Source organism: Mustela putorius, unplaced genomic scaffold, assembly GCF_011764305.1.
Source record: "Mustela putorius furo isolate JIRA1106 unplaced genomic scaffold, ASM1176430v1.1 tig00004035_pilon_pilon_pilon, whole genome shotgun sequence".
NCBI classification, from domain to species: domain Eukaryota; kingdom Metazoa; phylum Chordata; class Mammalia; order Carnivora; family Mustelidae; genus Mustela; species Mustela putorius.
Genome location: NW_025422171.1, coordinates 3,980,133 through 4,002,201, shown reverse-complemented (window position 1 = coordinate 4,002,201; position 22,069 = coordinate 3,980,133). Strand labels below are relative to the sequence as shown.

The window sequence follows — 22,069 nt, the reverse complement described above, 5'->3', positions numbered from 1 at the left end:
TCCTGGGCACAAAATTAAAATATTTAGATATTTAAAACAACATAGTCTTAAACAATCAATGTGTTAAAGAGGAAAGAACAAGAGAAATTAGAAGGAAACCTTAGAGATAAATAAAAATGAAAACATGACTACCGAAATGCATGGGATAAAGCCTAAATGTCACCGAATTGTTCACTTTAAAATGATTATAATTTTGTTTTGTTAATTTCATGCCAATAGAAAATATATTTAGATTTACAAGTATAAAATTGTATGCATTGTATTGTTTTCAGTTTCACTCCTGGCAGGCAAATATATCTAATACATTTTGACTAAATAATAAATGTTTGTTCATCTCTCCTTTTTGTATGTGTCTTACTCAAGGACTTACTTTCTTTTTTCCGAAATATATTCCCTAATAGATATTTTAGAAAAGGTCAGTAATTGATGGAGTTTTTGTCATATGCATATATAATGTTATCCTTCCACTCTCACCCTTTAAACAAAGTTTGGCTAAATGACTTAGCTTAAAATTTTATGCTTAAAGTTACTTTCCCTCAGAAATTGGAAGCTATGACCCCATTGTCTTCTGGTAGCTAGTGTTGCCAAGAAGCTTAATGTCCACCTGTCCCTCCTTACTTTTTAAATAATCTATTCCTTCTCGTTGGGTAATTTTAGGATTTTCCTGTGTTTGTAGGAGAGGATTGTTCATTTGCTTATAAGCTCAACTTAGAACCTAATTGCCTTTTCAATATGAAAATTCATCTTTATTATTATATTCTTTTATTGATTCTTTAAATATTTATTTATCACATTTTCCCCTATTGACATTGCTTTTAATTGGATGTTGGATATTCTAGTTTTATTCTATATTTCTCTTTTATAATCTCTCTCTATGCATTTGTATAACATTCTAGGAAAGTTCTCTCACTTAATTCTTCATCTTTCTAAATATCTTTTCTGTTTTTTTTTTTCAAATTTTTATTTAAACTCTAGTTAGTTAACATATAGCATAAGATTGATTTCAGGAGTAAAATCTAGATTAATCTCTTACATATAAAACCCAGTGCTCAACTCCTTAATACCTTTCACCCTCCTTAAGCACCTTCCTTAATACCCTTCACCCATTTAGACAATCCCCCACCCATCTCCCTTCCAGCAAGACTCATTTTGTTCTCTATAGTTAAGACTCTGTTATGGCTTGCCTTCCTCTCTCTCTCTTTTTTTTTCCCCTTCCCCTATGTTCATGTGATTTGTTTCTGAAATTATACATATGAGTGAAATTTTATGTATTTGTCTTTGTCTGACTGACTTATTTCATATAGCATTATATTCTCTAGCTCCATCCACATTGTTGCAAATGGCAAGATTTCACCTTTGGATGGCTGAGTAATCTTTCATTGTGTATGGATACCACAGTTTCTTTACACACTCATCAGTTGATGGACATTTAGGCTCTTTCCATAATTTAGCTATTGTTGATAATGCTGCTATAAACATTGTGCATGTGTCCCTACAAATCAGTATTTTTGTATACTTTGCATAAATACCTACTAGTACAGTTGCTGAGTGGTTAGATAGTTCTATTTTTAACTGTTTTCCAGAGTAGCTGCACCAACAGTGTATATCTTTTCTTTGATGTCCATTTTTATCAACATCACCTTCTGACTTTTAGAAATGCATTATTTTAGGGGCACCTGGGTGGCTTAATTGGCTAAGAGTGGGACTTGATTTCGCTTCAGGCCATGATCTCACGGATGGTAGGATCAAGCCCGGTTCTGTGCTCAGCAGGGAGTCTGCTTGAAGATTTTTCTCCCTCTGCCCCTGCCCCATGCATGCATGTGAGTACTCTACCTTTCTCTCTCTTTCTCTCTGTCTTTCAAAAAAATAAATCTTAAAAAAAAGAAAAAGAAATGCATTATTTTAAAGCTCTGTTTCACCATTCTATAAATTTTGTTTCTTCAGGTGTAAGCTGTTCAGTTAGTTGAGTTTGTCTCATTTTCATGGTGAGTTTTGAAGCTGAGATGCACCTGTTGCATTTACCTGCAGTATGTGTATATGACAGCCTGCAAGCATGGGAGGTGGAGTATGGTGATATAACTCTATAGCTTATATTCAGTGTTTTCATAGGTGAGAGAGGCAGAAGTTTTTGATGAGCCACCCAACAGGATACTGCAATGACTAACCTTCTGTGTATGTTCTCCAAGCTCCTCCCAGAGATTATCACTGTCATGTTTCTTTCTGACCTGCTATGTCCCAGGTAAAGGGGCACCTCAATTATGGTAGTCTAGACAAAGCTGTGAGGAGAAGAGATGTGTAGAGTTTGAACAGTGATGACCTCTGATGTAGTACTTCCAGGAAATCCTCTGCAAATTTCTGCTGGATTCCCTTCCTCCTCTGGTACCTCTCCCCTCTGGGTAGGGAAACACTCTCGGTCTTACTTCGGTACTTGATCTTGCTACAACTGTCTTATGCACGGTTTCAGATGTCATTATATTTTTCAGGCTGATTCTGTTTATTTTACAACAGAGATTCTTCACAGCCTCTGGCTTTTCCGTTGTGTTACAGTGATTGCCAATTTTAAAATTGTATTCTGTGTTATCTAGGGATTTTGCAGCAGGAGAAGGTTTTGGTGCATGCTTACTCAGCAATTTTGAAAAACAAGTTCGGTCTTTCTTTCTAAAACAGTTACTAACTATAAAATAAACCACAATCATAATACCAAAACACTTTTCCTTTATTCTCTGTAACTTTCAAGACATCCTTACCAATCTTACAAGGGTCTTACATACCCAACTTTCTTTGTTTCCTTCACTTTATCTTCCTAAATTATCTTTATCATGTAGAAGAGATCCTTCCTTGTCTTCACACACTATCTCTTCCCTTTGGAACTTTGCTTTTTTTAATGTCTTCCTTGCTCACTTGGCTTCAGCCAGGATGGTTTTTGCCTCTTTTCAATTTTTCAAGCACGCACCTGCTTCAAAACTTCCACATTTATTTTTCCCTGACTAAGATGCTCTTTCTTCAATTCTTGATTTGCATGACACCTTCTCAGTGTGGGTTGTCTAATTAAAATTACAATCCTGTCCAACCCTCTTGATGTTCTTTCCCTGCTTTATCATCACCATTCTCATCTTTGTCCATTTTTTTTTTGTTTGTTAATTTATTCCTCTCACAACCTGTGTTGGAATCAAGGGCCAAAGAGAAACCAAATCTATTCACCCTCAATATAACTAGTAAAAAGTATTTAGAGACAGAAAGGTTTGAAACTAAAGTTGCATTTAGATTTCAGAATTACTGACAGAGCGATAAAAGTCATCAAGTAGCCATGTTTCTCCACCGTAGAGTGAATCAAATGTTGCTTTATAGAACCATACTGAACCTTGTTTCATAGGACTGGTAGATTCAAAATTTCTTGAGAAGTTCCTACAGATAATCAGCCACAGCTACTCGCTCTCCTTCTTCGTCATCCCTTTTTTGTGATCAGTTCCAGAATCAGACAAAACTGAGCCCAGTTTGACAGGCAAATCCACATCTGAAGACTTGAAGAGGGAATGGTTCAAAGGCAGGGATGAACAATTATCCCAAATGATCGTTCCAACTGATTTGATTGCAAAATGATAAAACAATTTATGAAAAGAAACTGGTTAACAGGAAGTTTTCTTTTAAATAACCATTTACCCAAAAAGGAGTATCATCAGCTGTCAGGTATTAATTCTTATTGATCGGTACATCATGGAGTTTTCTCATTATTGTATAAGTATGTGACAATTTTTTGAGAGTTAAAGCATAAACGATGGCTCATGAGATGACACATTTTTATTAATCACTCTAAATATCTTACTTTTATGTTTTAATATAATTAAACATTTCAAATATATTATTTCAGTTATATAAAATATATTATTTGGGTTTATAAAATATTGTAAGTTTATAAAACAAATGTTGGAACAAAATAATTGACCAGCAATAGTGAGTTAGTGGAAAATACTTTAAATGTCATAAATGAATAATTAGTTGGGACAAACTAAAGTTTCAGTGATAGAAAATCAGTAGGAGCAAACTTAATTTTAATAATATGATATTTATTAGAACAACTTATTAGAACCACTTAAATATACAAAGGTAAGTTATTATACAAAGGTAAGCTAAATATCTAGCAATAGAACTGTAGTTGGAAAAAAATGGGTGATGTCACATCCCTGCTCAGAACCCTTGAATGGATTCCAATTGTATGTCTGATAAAATCCAAAATATTTATAATTGCATATAACATATTGCATGATTTATCCCCAGACTACTCTCATAAATCCCAAACTGCCTCCTTTCCACACTCACTCTCAGGGTAGCTGATCCTTTAACATCCTGGAATCCCCTGAGCACTCTCAGTACCTATACGCCCTTTGTACATGATGTATTCTTCATTTGAATTTCCCCCTCACTTTTTTGCCTGTATTTTCCTATTATAGTTCATTTTTTCATTCATGTGTATGATTATTTTATAAAGATATGTCTCTCTCCCCAGACTATACATTGTGTGAGGGCAGGGACTCTTCACATTTCATTATCATTGTCCCCCATGTCTAGCATGACACCCAACACATTATAGGTACCTAGGAAACAATTATTGAATATGTGAACAAATGAAGAAATGAATAAGCAGATTAAGTCTCTATTTTACGACTAACTACTTTAAAAGTATGTAAAACATGTTTCCATAGCAAAACAAATTATGTATAGAATAGGAAGGCATATCCTAAGTTCTTAAGGTTGATTATCACTGGGTAAATAAAATAAAGAATATAATTTTCCCTAGTTTTCCATTGTTTTATTTCTCTAGTTTGTGGAAATTAACATGTATTGTTTTTGAAATTAAAAACATAATTTAGAAATCCTAAATATAAATCCTGTTATTAGACATTCTTTATTACTAACTCAAATTGTTAGACATTCACTATTACTACTATTCGACATTAATAATAATACATAATGAGCATCAGTTACTAAAAATTCAGAGAGAAATCAATAAATGGAAAAGCAGAAAAATTCCTGAGTTAGATGAAAGTGAGTAAAGATACAAAAACATGGCAAACCAAACCAGTTTGGCTGTGTCTAATGCAAGGCCAAATACTTTTAAATATAACCATGGGCCAAATACTGACTCAGTCAATTAGCTGTACGTATTTTCCATGCCTGTTTTCCTATCTGAAAGGTTGGATGACCTCACAGGTTTTGTGAAAAATAAATTAGGTATTAGAAGTAAATATTCTTAGAATTATTGCTTAGTACAAAAATGATGGGGTTTTCAATAGTATCCCTCAAAAGCTGATGTTCACCCAGGACTTCAGGATGTGACCTTATTAGGAATTACATAGTAATTGTTCTTTTGTATCTTGTTTGTTTCACTTAGCATAATGTCATACATGTTCAGCCATGTTGTAGCAGGTGCCTGAATTTCCTTAGCTTTTAAGGCTGATAACATTCCTAATATTCACATGCCACACTTTGTTTATCCCTTCATCCATTGTTGGACATTTGGGTTGTTTTCTTCTTTTGACTATTATGACTTATGCTGCTATGAACATTTGTGTAAAGGTTTTGTGTGGACATGTGCTTTTCACCGGTCTTGGATGTGCATCAAAGAATGAAATTGCTGAGTTATATGGTGACTCATGATTAAACTGCCAGAATGTGTATTTGATTGCATTTCCTTGATGACTAATGATGTTGAACATCTTTTTATGTGCTTGTGATCATTTATATATGTTCTTTGGAGAAATGTCTATTCAAATCCTTAACCCATTTTGAAATTGTAGTTATATTTGTTTGTTTTCAAATTGTAAGACTTCTTATACTCTGGTTATCTCATATCTCAATTTTATTAATTTTACTTTCTCCAGGATCAATTCTGTTCATGTATTGTCATATGCTTTTAAATTTTATTTTTCCCTGTTATTGTCCTTTACATATACTGTGCCTCATTTATATCATTCTGTAATACTCTATGTCAGAGTTGATATTTTGAAAATTTCCATGAGTGGAAATTGTGTAATCTAAAAATTCTTCAGGGATAAAGTACAATCTGTCAACAGATTTTACATTTAATTTAATTTGCTGTGATATTTGAAAGGTTCATAATGTTTTCTCTCCATTTGATTTACATTGTTCTTATAAATATAATAATTAATTGACTTCTGGAGTTTCAGATATAAACCTGGATTTTATCTTAACTTTGGTGTGGATGAATTATCTTTAATTTTTTGTAATTCTTTTTAGTAGGTTTAAGAGTGTATAGTGGACAAAGTTGGAAAGATATATTATTCTGTCTTTTCTCTCTGAAACCTTTGGAAATTTTAGATTCAGTGGCAGCTATTATAGGGTACTACTTTCTGGAAAGCATTATGGATTTGATCAAAAGTAAAGTAAAGAAATATACTTTCAACCTTCTTTACTACCTGGCTTGTTTTCTATAATGAAGCAAGTCCTCTGGACTCTCTTGTGCCTCTCTGGCATACAATCATAAACCTGGACCAAGAGAAGAATGTGTCTTTTGCTCATTCCAGGTCATGATCTTTTAATAGCTGCCCTCAAAATCCACCGTTGATTGTAAAACCTCAAAATAAATTACTCTCATTCAGGACAATTACAATATGACTCTATTCTGGAAAATACTTGCCTCATCACCTCTGGAGAAGTGTTGGTTTTCCTTTTGAAAACCCTACTTTTATAGAACTTATAGGGTTAACCAGTGACATAGCTTCAGCTCAAGGAGTGGGAGTAAAGTTTCTTTAGTTTTCAGACTAAGTCTTCAACCACTAAACCACACTACTACTACTCCCTCTAATTACTCCTTTAGGTAATAGGTGTAAAAATATGTTTTTGAGGTGATGAGATAAAATTAGAAGTTAGGTTATTGGGTTGAACTTCACATCTATCTTAGCCACTAAGACAAAAATCCACAATGAATAAATGGGGACAAAGTGTTTCTTAGCACAATAAAGTTAACAGAACCTTTAAATAAATTTACACCACAAAACCAAAGAGGTATTTAGGAATTTCTCAGAGACCCCCAAAGTCAGAGGTTTTCTAGTACTTACTGGAAAATGATACAGTAAAGAATATAGATGTTTTTTCATACAAAGGAAACATTTTTTTTCTAAAAATTCTTGGCAATTTTATCATCAGAGTTAAAGATATCTATGCTGTTTGGTTTTGTTCTTTCAAATTTTAAAATATATATAATAAATTAGGAAGATGTTTTTTATATATTTATAATAATTTTAGTAACCTTAATCTTAAGTAGTCTTACTATCAAGATTACATACTAAAAAGGCCTGGAAAATTTATTCCCAAATGGGAAATATGGATATACTGCAACAATTGTCATTAAAAATCTTGAAATAGTCTCAGTAGCCTTCTCTGAGGAACTGTGTACAATTCTATTCCTGATATAATGAATGTTACTCCTAACATCAGATTTGTGGATGCTTATCACATCACTTAGTTATTAATACAGCTGACCAAGTAGGTCAAATCTATTTCAATCCTTGGCCTCAACATTTTTTAAAAAAGGTTATGAATCCTTGTCCTCTCTATTCATGAGCCTTCTAAAATATGTGAAACTTTAAACATTCCAAATTATACTAATACATTTGAAGTAAAGTCTCTTAAATAAAGGAAGTTGAGAGGAAAATACTGCAGAACACTTTGTTGCTTTCTTTTATGATTTGGCCAGTCAACATGCTTCTTTATCCCACTAGAGGGTGGTCTGGTCACCAACGAATTAGAAGTGAAAACATATAGGATGTGGAAAAAAAGGATCAAACTTTATTTGATCATAAAGCATATGTGCTATACTTCATCTTGTGATTCAGTTACTTATTGACCCAATTCATTTTTCTAATGTCCTTTTCCCCTCCTTCCTTTACTTTTCTGTGTTTTTGTTTGTAATCATAGTTCTCTATTACATTTGTATGTATAATGTGTATATGGTTATAAAGGCCTATGGGAAATTCATAATACATACTTTTAACTTTAACCTATTTCTTGGTTCCAAATGAATATTGTGTCAAACCAATATAATTAACTGTGTTGGGGGGAAGTATTATTAACACAATATAATGCTACTTTTCAAAAACACAGATGAAAATTTATGAATTTGTAGATGGGTTGAAAATTGTTCTGAATTATTAAAGTGGCTGATTATAGAATTCTGTGGTCCTAGAATTACGGTTTTATTACTTTAAAAGAAATCGAGTAAATTCCAGTAAAGATGAAGTAAGAGAGTTGGATTTAAGAACCCTACTCCCCTTGCTCCCCACACAAATACTCAAACTTACACAAATATAAATGTGGGTAAAAGGAAAACAAAGAAAACCTATGGTTGTATTAGTTAAATGCCTAGAGGTAGTTTCAAGAAGAACCCAAATAGAGCCTGCCATTCTCTGTGAATTGAGGAAACAGAAATGGAAATTCAGGGAGACTAAGCCACATAAAATTTATAGGGCAAGACACATAATGGAGGAAGCTGCACAGAGAGAGCCAGAGAGAGGTAGCCTTGGAGTTTAGGGTGAGTACCAATCTGTGTATGCATGAGTCAAAATGACCCAAGGCTAGGGGGAAAAAAAAGCAACTAGAAAAGAGAAGATAGAAAAACTGCCAGGATTCACACAAAACCGAGAATTGTTTGTGTTTCCACCTGAGTACTAACGCTACTATGACTAGACTTGCCTTAGCAGTGTTGTTACATTAGTTGTACATTAAAGGCTTCTCTAGTCCTGACGACCAAAGCTTAAAAGTTAAGTCTGAAAACAATCTGATTTCAAGTAATTTCATTACAAGCCAGGAAAAAGAAATAACACTATTTATAGGAATACAACAAACTCCAGTGGACAATAATATTCACAGTATCTGCCATCCAAACAAAAACTACCAAGCATGCAAAAAAAGTGTGAAAATGTGACTGATAATGAGGAGAAAACTTAGTCATTAGAAATATGCCCAGAAATGACAAAGAAAGGAAACTATCAAGTGAGGATAAATAGCTTTTTTAACTATTCTATTTTGTCATAGTCTGTGATCTTATTAAAAATCCATGGGTTATCAAGGGGTGAGGTAAGAGGGACTTATTAAAACAATGGACACAAGTAGAGTTATCAGGAATTTATCAGAACAAGGTAAAATTATCCCCAGCTAAGGTAATCATAAGTTATCGAAGTATAACTGCTGAAGTAAGCAGGCATGTGCTGGGTAATTCCTATCTTCCACTACATAGACTTACTTCAGAGATATGTGTCTTTGTTCAATAAATTGCTCCTGTCTTCACCTAATTCCTATACTCTTGCAGGCCCTTTTCCTGACAGTCAACATAGAACTTCCTTCTTGAACAATCAAGATATTTTTCACTCCTTTCTCCCCTCTCCGCTCTACTGACATTTCCATCTATTATTATCTTTATTTTCTGTATCCATTTGCAGACCATAATTCCAAGTAATATAAGTTGGCATAATGGAAATAAGCGATTTATGTTTTGTTTATAAACTGAGAAGTGATGTCAATAGTAGAAAGGATGAAGATTTTCAAAACACTCTAGTGATTGTGTTTTTTCATGAGCATGTGATAACTCATTATATATTCAAAAGTCCCACACTCAAGGAGGAGATTATACAATGTATGTAGACCAGGGTTTGGGAGGAATCTTGGGGGCCATTTTGGTAGTGTCTATCATGTGAAATGTTGGAAAATAAAATTCTCTATGTCAATATGGAGAATTTCTGCAGGAAGTCCCTATAAATAAGTTCACATAGCATGTAGTCATTTTTTTCTGTTTTCTTACACCTAGCATAATTTTTTTTTTAAGATTTTATGTATTTATTTGACAGAGAGAAATCACAAGTAGATGGAGAGGTAGGCAGAGAGAGAGAGAGAGGGAAGCAGGCTCCCTGCTGAGCAGAAAGCCCGATGCAGGACTCGATCCCAGGACCCTGAGATCATGACCTGAGCCGAAGGCAGCGGCTTAACCCACTGAGCCACCCAGGCGCCCCAATTTTTTTTTAATTGGAGTAAAATTTACATGCAATGTTTCAGGCATTTGGCATAATGTTTTTAATATTTATTAATGTTAGGTTGTATATCATTAGTTCCTTCATTTTCTCTGAAACATTTTGTGTTTTCAGTGTCAGGGTTCATATATTTTGTTAAATTTATCCTTAAATACTTCATGATTTTATTGTTATTTTAATGGTAATTATATTACCATTTAACTTTTTGTGCTGGTGGTATGTTGACATACAGTTGTTCTTAGAGATGTACCTTGTATCTGCCTCCCTTCTCCTTTCTAAATCCACTTATTTAATTCGAGTAATTTCTTTGTAAATTTCTAAGGATATTCTGTTGAAGCCATCATAGTTTCTAACTATGAAGAGAGTCTTACTTCATCCCTTTCCCTCTGTGTCTTTTTTGATCCTCTTTCTTTCCTCATTACACTGAAGATGACCTCTAATGAAATGTTAGTAGAAGAGATAAAAGAGGAAGACACCCTTGAATCATTCCAAATACTAAAAAAGAGAGTGCTCAATGTGTGACCATTAAATATAATTTAGCTCTAGCTTTATTGTAATTGGCCTTTTTCAAGCTGAGATAGATCTCTTATTCTTAAATTAGTGAGACTTTTTGTAATCAACTACTAATGTAATTATGAGAATTGACTATGAAACGTTAAAAAAATACAACCATACATATATATATAACTATCGCAGTCCAGCAGCGATAATAATGACCCTCCGTCCGGTTAGGTTTCAAAAAAAGCCCTTTATTTCATATAGCCATCACTTATATAGGGGAGCTAAGCCAATCAGCATAGACAGCGATATGCATCCACCAATCTTAAGCTTGTTACCAAGTGCCCACAGCATAGCAATAGTTCAACAGCCAATAGGTAGTACTTCCTGTTTATGATCAGTCACTCTAGACACACCTTCTGGCAAATCGCCAGGCGCCATTTTGCAAAGCTCTGCGGTTGATGGATCTCCGGGCCCCTGGAGCATCCGCCCTCGATATATAACCAGCATTGTAGTGATGTATCATCCTTTTTAATAATAGCCAGAGATTTAGTTTTCTTGTCCTGAGCTGTTTATAAGCACATGTATAAAAGTATTTATCTTCGTTTATTTTAAAAATATACCTTAAATATGTGCATTTTTCCCAAGCAGTAATAGTTTAAGTAAATTATTATAATTAGTTACAATTGGAAGTAAACTCCACCTTAATATATAGAAAGAAATGGTAGTGATGCATTACCTGCTGAGTTGGTTACCTTAGACATTTTCTTCAAGAGACAATGTCTAATCTGTTTTACCTGCTTTGCATGGCTTCAGCAGCAAAAGCCTTTAACATTAAGGAATATATTATTGAACTTGTAGAATCTAAAGAATTTCTACTGAGAAATTACAGTTGTAATTGATAACAAAACTATTGTGAATTTCACTGACTTCAGCATTTTTGCAATCAAGATACTAGTTTTCATATTCCATTTAATCTATATTTTTAAAAGGTATTTTTGTTTACTTCTCAAAGATTTGTCACCTTTTAACATTGATCAAAATAATAAGTCCCAGTCATGTATGCTACTAAAAGCATACTTTTTTCTTTCTGCTAGCTGAGGCGAGGACAGATCGTGAGAACTGGTAAGTGGTCAGCATTATGCTTAACTGTTAGGATAAGCTAGTAGAGCTGTCCTTCATAATTTGTTCAAACATCTGGCTACCACTGTTAAATAGGTTAGGGAAGAACATATGGTTCTCATTTAAAACATTGCAAACATCATCATGATGGAGACTGTGAAGTTTTAAGAAAGACCAATACTGTTTTGATTATAATCTCAGACAGAAAGGAAAAAAAAACAACAAAAAACAAAACAAAACAAAACAACAACAACAAAAAAACAAAAACAACAACCCTGAATGCTCAACTAAGAATTCTAGTATCTTATTTATCAGAAATAAATATTTCTAATATCTAATAAATTATTCTAGTATCTTATTTATCAGAAATTTCTATTTTGTATTCTGTATTGTGTTGTTCTTTTGATTTTTATTTTAAAGAACAAACAATTAATACAGAAAGTACTGTTGCCACTTTTTTTCCTGCTTTTGAAATTAAATTATAACTAAAAATGAAAAAGAAAAAAAAATATATATAGAAAGCAATTGTAAATTTATGAGCTTTTACTTTTAATAACATCTTCGAATTAAAATTTCAAAGTTACACTTTTCTTCCAGAAGTAATTCTATGGATTAGGAATAAAAGCGTGTGTGTTTTCCAATTAGCAATAACAGATTTCTATCTCTGATTAATCCAGCTGCTTAAAATATGTGTTGTATTTGACCATTTGCCAAAAAAGTCTGAGGCTGCATGAGCCAGCTGGCACAAGGTTAGAGGGTGGGAATCTCAGCTGATTAGGACTATGGCTATGACATTTTCATAAACTCTACTTTCAAAATGCCAAATGATGAAAAACCCAACCTTGGCTGCCATGCAATTTTGCCACACAATGATAGCTTCAGAAATTTTCAGCTCAAAATATCTCTTCTAACTCATATTATCTGCAGCCCTAGAACAAGTCGTTTACTTATAAATATTTCTTAAATCCTGCTTAAGAGAAAAAATAGATATTAAAGTTATATTTTTATCAGTTGTAAGAAGCCTCTGATTGTAATTTTGTCACACATCCTATCTAAGAAAAAAAGAAAAATTAAATTTAAAGATATTCATGTCAAAAAGTTAATTCATTGTGTTAACTTTATAACATTACTTTTAAGAAGAGAGACTAAAACTAATAAGAATTATTAATTTTTTTCACTTTCCCCACCAATTAAGTTTGACATTTACTGTATTAGGATAAGACCACAAGTCTCTAATGATCAAGAGAATCTTGCGTTACTTTTACAGATTGGTTCCCGTGCACATGCATTTTTGTGTATGCACATGTATATGAGTCCACCAGGTGTCGATGTGCAGCCTGCTACACTAACAAGTCTGTGTCATACACTTCCTTTGATTTTTTTCACACCTGGTGCTTGCTACAACAACATGTCTGACTGGCCATTTGAGTTATCTGAGAAGCTGTCAAAAGGCTGGGAAGATTTGGGAAGATTTCAAAAACCTGGCTGAGCATGCCTTCTCAAGAATAATACTTTATGACACTTTTATCCTCCATCCCAAACCTCAGATGCTTGATTTTTTTTTTCCTTTCCACTGCTGAAATGGGGACAATAAGAAGCCTAGGGGGAGTTAGGATACTTGTAAAAATCACAGAATGTTTCAACTTTCAACCAAATGTGGATATTTATATTTTCAAAGTATAAGGTATGGATGTATGATAATCCTTTAAACAGGTCATTCTTTAAATAGAATGTAAAATAAGTATCATCTAATGACACATGGTTTGTAATAGTTCACTTATATGAATATTTAGCTGTAATTATATTTGTTTTATTTCCTTATGTTATTTCAAGAGGTAACACAGTTACATGGCTTAAAAATCAAGAAGTATAATGTATATTAAGGAAAAAGTCCTCCTTTTCATGTTTGTCCATGAGTACCCCAGCCTTTCTACATCCATACCCAAACATTGTTGTAAATTACTTGTGCGTCCTTGTTAGCATTGTCAGATTCAGTGGAAAAAACAGAGGGCTCCTGATTTAGTTTAAATTTCAGATAAACAATGAACACTTTTTTAGTATCAGCATGTCCTAATTATTGTACAGGATATGCATATACTAAAGTAAAATCATTATTTATCTCACATTAAAATTTAACCGAGTGGTTGATATTTTATCTGGCGACTATGATCCTTCCTGAAATTTTTATACAAATGGAAGGAATATGGTTGCATCTCTGTCATTGTCCTCTGTTCCTCTTCTTTCACATAAATGGTAGCATACCTTATGTACTGTTCTGCACCTGATTTTTTTAACCCAATAATATCTTTGAAGATTATTCTACACAATTATCAGAAAAGACTTATTGTCATATGTCTCTATGATTCAATAAAAAGAGATTTCTTTTGTTTACTATAATTTATTTAACCAGACTCTTGGTATCCTTGCAGTGAGTTCCCATACTTTTCTCTTTTAAACAATTTTACAATGAATAATCATTTCTTTAAAATTTTTTCTTCAACATTTCTCCAGTTTTATTGATATATAATTGATATATAACATTGTATTAGCAACATAATGATTATATATATATACCTATGTAGAGATATCTATATCTATATGCCTATATATATCTCAAAAAGACTACCACAGTAAGTTAGTTAACATCTGTCATTTACATAGTGACAAATTTTATTCTTGTGCTGAAGAGTTTTAAGATTTACTCTATTAGCAACTTTCAAGTGTGCAATAACTATAGTCACCATGCTGTATATTTCATACCCAAGATTTATTTATTTTATAACTTGAAATTTCTGCCTTTTAACTACCTTATCCCACTTCCTCTACCCTTTATCCCTAGCCTCTGGCCACCACTAATCAGTTCCTCTTTTGTAGGAGTTTGGTGTTTTTTAAGATTCCATATACAAGTGGAACTCAGTCAGTTAAGTGTCTACCTTTGGCTCAGGTCATAATTTCAGGGTCCTGGGATTGATCCCTGCATTAGACTTTCCACTTATGAGGTGAGTCTGCTTCTCCCTCTCCCTCTGTGATTTCTCTTGCTTTCACTATCTCTCAAATAAATAAATAAAATCTTAAAAAGGAAAGATTCCACATACAAGTGAGATCATACAGTATTTGTTTTTCTCTGACCGACTTATTTCACTTAGCATAATGCCCTCAAGTTCTCTCCATGTTGTCACCAATGGTAGGATTTCCTTTTCTCCTAGCTGAATAATATTTCATTACATATATGTTATATATTATATATTACATATTATTTAATAATGTAACATGTATGTTAATATAACAGAATTCTATATTATTATAACATGTTATACATGTTATACATATATAATATGTAATCTATAATATATTTTATTATATTCATATATATATATCATATTTTCTTTATCCATTATCTCCATTTAATGTGCACAAGTGTTCCCTTTTCTCAACTCCTTTATCAATACATTTTTTTCTTAAGATTTTATTTATTTATTTGACAGAGAGAGAGACAGCAAGAGAGGTAACACAAGCAGGGGAGTGGGAGAAGGAGAAGCAGAGTTCCTGCTGAGCAGGGAGACTGATGTGGGGGTCGATCACAGGACCCTGGGATCATGACCTGAGCTGAAGGCAGACGCTTAACAACTGAACCACCCAGGTACTCCATCACTGGACTTTTTGATAATAGCTATCTTTAACAGGTACAAGGTGATATCTGATCATAGTTTTGATTTGTATTTCCTTGATGATAAGTGACTGAAGGAAAAAATACACCCAAAAAATGACTAGTCAGGTCTTTTGCCCATTTTTAATCAGGTTTTTGGGGATTTTTGCTATTGAGTTCTATGATTTCTTTATGTATTTTGGATATTAACCCCTTATCAGATACATGCGTTGCAAATATTTTCTCCCATTCTGTAGGCGTCTTTTCTATTATGTTGACTGTTTCTTTTGCTGCATATATTTTTGTTTGTTTCATGTAGTCTGACTCTTGTTTTTGCTTTTACTACGTATGTTTTTGGTGACAAAGCCCCCAACAAACATTGTCAAGACTAATGTCCAAGAAGCGTTTCTGCCTATGCGTTCTTCTAAAAGTTATATGGCTTCAGGTCTTAATTAATCCATTTTTAGATTATTTTTTTAGATAGTGCAAGAGTTCAATTTCCTATTTTACATGTGGATAGTCAGTTTCCTGAGTACCACTTACTGAGGAGACTATTCTTTCCTCATTGTATATTCTTGGCACTGTTTTAAAAAATCAGTTAACTGTGCTTTCATTAGTTCATGTCTGGACTATTTTTTCTGTTCCCTTGGTCTAAGAGTCCTGTTTTATGCCAGACTTATCCTGTTTTGAATACTATATCTTTAAATATAGTTTAAAATTAGGAAGTGTGATGCCTCTAATTTTATTCTCCTTGGTAAAGATTTCTTTAAGTAGTCACTTTAGCTATTTGGAGTTTCCAAACAAATTTTACAGTTGTTTTCTCTATTTTTGTAAATATACCACTGGAATTTTGATAGAGATTTCTTTGAAACACTATGACATTAGGGTACTTTAGTCTTCAGTATACGACACCACAAGGTTTACATAAAATTTCATCTTCTAACAGTCTAGTTTAAGGTGAGAACAGCATAAGTTTGAATATAAAAATTTAATGCTTTTGAGGTGCCTGGGTGGCTCAGTGAGTTAAAGCCTCTGCCTTCAGCTCGGGTCATGATCCCATGGTCCTGGGATCGAGCCCTGCATCAGGCTCTCTGCTGGGCGGGGAGCCTGTTTCCACCCCTCTCTGCCTGCCTCTCTGCCTACTTATGATCTCTGTCTGTAAAATAAATAAATAATATCTTTAAAAAAGTAAATTTAATGCTTTTATCCCTCCCATTTTATGTTTTTGATGTCACAATTTATATATATTTTTTATATTGTGTATCCACTAACAAATTATTGTAGCTATGATTACTTTTAATTTTTTGTCTTTTAACTTATACTAGAATTACTTGTGATTTATACATTGCCATAGCAATATTAGAGTGTTCTGAATTTGACTATATATTTTCTTTTAGTAGTTTTATACTTTCACATGATTTTATTTTACTAGTTGGCATCCTTCCTTTTCAGCTTGAAGAACACCCTTTAGCATTTCTTGTAAGGCAAGTATAGTAGTAACAGACTCCAGCTTTTGTTTGTATGGGAATGTCTATGTGTTCTTGAGTTCTGAAGGATAGCTTCAGGGTAAAATATTCTTGATTATCAGCTTTTTTTCCTTTAGAGCTTTGAATATATTATCCCACTCCTTCTGGACCCGCAAGACTTCGGCTGAGAAGTCTGCTTGTAGCCTTATGTGTGTTCCTTCATATGTAATGAGTTTCTTTTCTCTTGGTACTTCAAGATTTTCTCTTTGACTTTGATTTTTGACAGTTTTATTATAATGTGTCTAGGTTAAGTCTTCCTTGAATTCAAACTGACTGGGCATCCTTAAGCTTCATGACCATTGGTGTTCATATCTTTTTCTAAATTTGTTATTTTTCAATTTAAATAAGCTTTCTGTCCCATTCTATCTCTCTTTTTATTCTGGCACTCCCATAACTTGAATATTTTTCTTTTGATGGTTTCCATTGAGTCCCATAGGCTTTCTTCACTTTTTTATTTTCCCCCTTTACTTTTTCCTTCTCTAACTAAATACCTTTCAAATGGCTTCTTTGAGTGTGCTGATTGTCTTCTGCTTGATTGAATCTGCTATTGTAGCTTTCTAAATTGTTTTTTAGTTTAATCCTTGTATTCTTCAGCTCCAAAATTTCTGTATAGTTCTTTGTCATCACTTCTTTAAACTTCTCAGTTTGCTCTTGTATTTTTCTTGATTTTATTAAATTGTGTTCTCTCATAGCCTGCTGAGCTTCTGTAGAACAATTATTTTTAGTTCTTTTTACACAGTTCTTATATCTCCCTTTTTGTGGTCAGTTACTGGAATTTTATTGTATTCCTTTGGTCAAGTCATATCTCTCTCATTTTTCATGATCCCTGTACCTTACACAGGTGTCTGTGCAATTGAAGAAGAGTGACTCTTCCAGACTTTCAGGAAAGATTTCAGTAAGGAAATACCTTCACATATAGGTGAGCACATTGAGACTGGTGGTGTGGAGCATCAAGTTTTGGGACATGTGGCACCTATAGGGCCAGGCGTTTTGGTGTCTCTGGCTCAGGAATCTGGGGTCTGTGACTTTAACTATTGCAAGGTTCTTAGTACTAAGAGCTGGGGAGGATTCTCAATGGTTACAAGATTGTTGAGGCTGAAGCAATGCCTCCAAGTGCAGTGGTGAAGAACTAGGTCAGGTGACAGTGGTGGCTAAAGCCAGTATTGTATATCCACTTTAATGTGAAGGTCAACTGTAAATACTTGTGTGGTGGTAGAGACTGGTTACAGGCACCCAGGCAGTGGTAAGTGCCAGGACAGGTTGCTGGGCGCAGGGCCAACTGTTGGCAGACATATAGCTGCTGGGGCCATAGCCTGTACTTCAAGGGTTGGACATGGACACAGTGATGGGGTTATCTGCATTGCACTCAAACAGCTGCATCCCTGATCTGGCAGCCTGAGGGTGTGGTGACTATACTGGTGACTGGATCCTGGGGACTGAGGCTTTTTTTTTTTTTTTTTTTTATAAACATGTTATTTGGGCCTGAGGCTTCTATGATAAGGTGAGAAGAAACTCAGAGACCTAGAATCCATGAGCACAAAAACCTGTGAGGCCGTCAGTACTATACCAAAGCAGGTCTATAACTGTTGCTCTGGTTATTGGTTTCCTCAATGGTGAAACCTGTTGGAGCCCTCAACTGAATCATCCAATGGAGTCCACGATGAGATTCTCAGTAATGAAAGTTGTGGATACTCTAGCAATTTTCTTTTTAATAGTATCTGTGTTCAATGCTATCAGTTTACTTCTGAGCAATGTTTTCACTGCATTCACTAGTTTTGTTAAGTTGTGCTTTCATTTCATTCTGTTCAAATGTTTTGAACTAAAAATTTAATTATCCTCGAGATTTCTTTAATTTTAATTTTAACATTTTATTTATTTTTTTTTAATATAATTTTTTATTTTTTATAAACATGTATTTTTATCCCCAGTGGTACAGGTCTGTGAATCACCAGGTTTACACACTTCACAGCACTCACCAAAGCACATACCCTCCCCAATGTCCATAATACCACCCCCTTCTCCCAAACCCCCTCCCCCCAGCAACCCTCAGTTTGTTTTGTGAGATTAAGAGTCACTTATGGTTTGTCTCCCTCCCAATCCCATCTTGTTTCATTGATTCTTCTCGTACCCACTTAAGCCCCCATGTTGCAACACCACTTCCTCATATCAGGGAGATCATATGATAGTTGTCTTTCTCCTAAAATTTGTCTTGAGATTTCTTCTCTGACCCATTTAGAAGTATGTGGCTTAGTGTCCAAATATTTGGGGGATTTTCTGGCTATCTACCTGTAAATGATTTCTAATTGAATTCCATAGTATTCTGAGAACAGACATTGCACGATTTCTGATCTTCTAAATTGGTTAAGATATCTTTTATGGTCCAGAATGTGATTTATCTTGGCTTGTCTGCTATGTAAGTTTGAGAAGAATGAGTATTCTCTCTTGCTGGATGAAGTAGTCCACAGATGTCAGTAAACCCAGTTGATTGATGGTGCTGTTGAGTTCAGCTATATTCTTACTATTTCTTTGCCTGTTGGATCTGTCCATTCCTGAGGATAGGTCTTGAAGTCCCCAGCTCTAACAATGGACTAATCTATTTCTCCTTGCCTCTTATATGTTGATGCTTTTTTGTAAGTTAAGTGTATCCACTGAGGATTGCTATGTCTTCTTACAGAATTGACTATTTTGTCATTATGTAGTGTCTTTCTTTATCCCTTACAATTTTTCTTGCTCTGAAGTCTGCTCCTTCTGAAATTAATATAACTATGCCAGCTTTCTTTAGGTAAGTGAAAGTATGGTTTATCTTTCTCCATCTGTTTACTTTAATCTACACGTGTCTTTATATTTAAAGTGTGTTTATTATAGACAACATAATTAGGTCTTGTTTTTTGGTTCACTCTGGCAATCTGTCTTTTTTTTTTTTTTTTTAATTTGGATAGTTGACACTTTTCCAAAGAAGACCTACAGATGGCCAACAGACTCATGAAAAGATGTTCAACATCACTAATCATCAGGGAAATGCAAATCAAAACCACAATGAGATATCATCTTACACCTGTCAGAATGGCTAAAATCAAAAAGACAAGAAATAACAAGTGTTGGTGAGAATGTGGAGGAAAAGGAACCTTCAGACACTGTTGGTGGCATGATAAATTGGTATAGCTACTACCATGGAAACAATTTGGAGTTTCCTCAAAGAATTAAAAATAGAAACACCATATGATCCAATGATTCCACTACTATTTACCTATTATGCAGTCATTAAAAAAGTGAGGTGATGCCACTTATACCAACATGAATGGATCTAGAAGGTATATGCTAAGTGAAATAAGTCAGACTGAAAATGATTGGTAAATTGGTATATTTAGACCAATGATATCTAAACTGACTACTGACATAGTTAGATCAGTATCTACCATATTTGTCACTGCTTTCTATTCACCACTCTTGGTATTTATTCTTATTTTTGTCTTTCTTTTTCTGACATTTGTGGCTTTAATTGAGGACTTTATTATATGTTCTATCTTCTCTCCTTCTTTAGCATATCAATTTACTTCTCTTTTTACCTTTATTAGTGGTTGCTCTAGAGTTAGCAAAATATATTTACAACTAATTCAAGTCCACTTTCAAATAACACTATACCACTTTGTGAATAGTGCAAGTATCTTAGAATAACAGAGTATGCCTCATTTTGGTTTCTCATTCTTTGTACCATCACTGCCATTTCACTTATCCATCAGCGTACCCAAGAGTGTATATATACATAAGCCACATAATTATATACATTTTGCTGTTATTATTTTCAGCAAATTGTTATCTGTTAGATCTAGAATAAGAAAAATAAAAGTTTTTATTTTACTTTCACTTCTTCATTTGTCAATACCTTCCTTTCTCTGTGTAAATCCAAGTTTCTGACCTCTATAATTTTCCTTCTCTCTAGAGAAATTCTTGGGGTACCTGAGTGATGCAGTTGGTTAAAATGTCTGAATCTTGGTTTTGGATGAGGTACTGAGCTCAGGATCTTTGGATCAAGCCCAGTGTCAGGCTCCTCATTGAATGTGGAGCCAGCCTGGGATTCTCTTTCTCCCTCTCACCCTCCCCCCATGCTCATTCTCTCTCTCTCTCTCATAATAAATAAAAATATTTTTAAATATTTTATTTATTTATTTGACAGAGAGAGTGAGAGAGCACACAAGCAGGGGGAGCAGTATAAGGAGAGGGAAGAGCAGATTCCCTGCGCCCAATGCAGGGCTCGGTCCCTGGACTCTAGGGTCACATTCTGAGCCAAAAGCAGACACTTAACCATCTGAGCCAGCCAGTAAATAAAATCCTTAAACAAGAAAGTGCTTGTTTCATTTTTCGAAGGATAATTTTATAGAATTCTAGGTTAGCAGTTGTTTTTTTGTTTGTTTTGTTTTGTTTTCAAAAGTCAAAATACTTCACTCTAATTTTTTCTACCTTGCAATGTTTCTAAGAAGCCAGATGTGATTTTTCTTCTTGCTCCTCCAAAGGTAAGATGTATTCTCCTCTGATTACTTTCAAAATTTTTTTTCCTACTTTTGGTTTTCTGAAGTTTGAATATTTATATAGAATTTTTAGAATTTATTCTGTTTCATGTTCTCTGAGCTTCCCAGATTTGTTTTGTTGTCTGATATTAATCGAAGTAATTCTCAGTCATTGTTCCTTCAAATATTTCTTCTGATTTGTTCTCTCTTCTTCTGGCACTCCCATTAAACATATGTTGTACCTTTTATAGATATCCCACTGTTAGATATTCTGGGGTTTTTTTCTTCAGAAAAAGTTTTCTCCTTGATTTTCAGTTTTGGAAATTTCTACTATCATATACTCAAACTCAGAGATTTTTTTTTTCCAGCTTTTCAGCTTTGTCTGGTCTACTAATGAGCTTATCCAAAGCATTCTTCATTTCTCTTAGTGTTTTTGACTTCTACTATTTGTTTTTTTAATTTTTCTGAGAATTTTCATCCTTGGTTTTTATTATTTATCTGTTTTTGTATGCTGTATACTTTTTCCATCAAAACCCTTAGCATATGAATCATAATTTTAAAAATGTCTACCACATAATGACTCTGATTTTGATGCTTATTCAGCCCTTCAAATTGTATTTTTTAGTTTTAGAATGCTTTTGAATTTTTGCTAAAAGTCGGACACGAGGTACTAGATAAAAGAAACTGAGTAAATTGGTCTTTAGTAATGTAGAGGTAAGGTGTGCAGGAAAG

The 22,069-nt window shown here is 33.8% G+C and overlaps 1 long non-coding RNA gene across 2 annotated transcripts in view; it reads left to right on the top strand.

The window, feature by feature from the left end:
• The first annotated feature begins 10,980 nt into the window (after positions 1-10,980).
• Positions 10,981-22,069, top strand: part of LOC101676285 — a 55,949-nt gene continuing 44,860 nt past the window's right edge. Inside the window, exons 1-2 of one of the 2 annotated variants that reach the window (XR_006604458.1) lie at positions 10,981-11,052; positions 11,636-11,663. This is a non-coding gene — a long non-coding RNA (uncharacterized LOC101676285). Of the gene's footprint in view, positions 11,531-11,635; positions 11,664-22,069 lie in introns of both variants that reach the window. The other variant, XR_001176656.2, reaches the window with a different exon arrangement.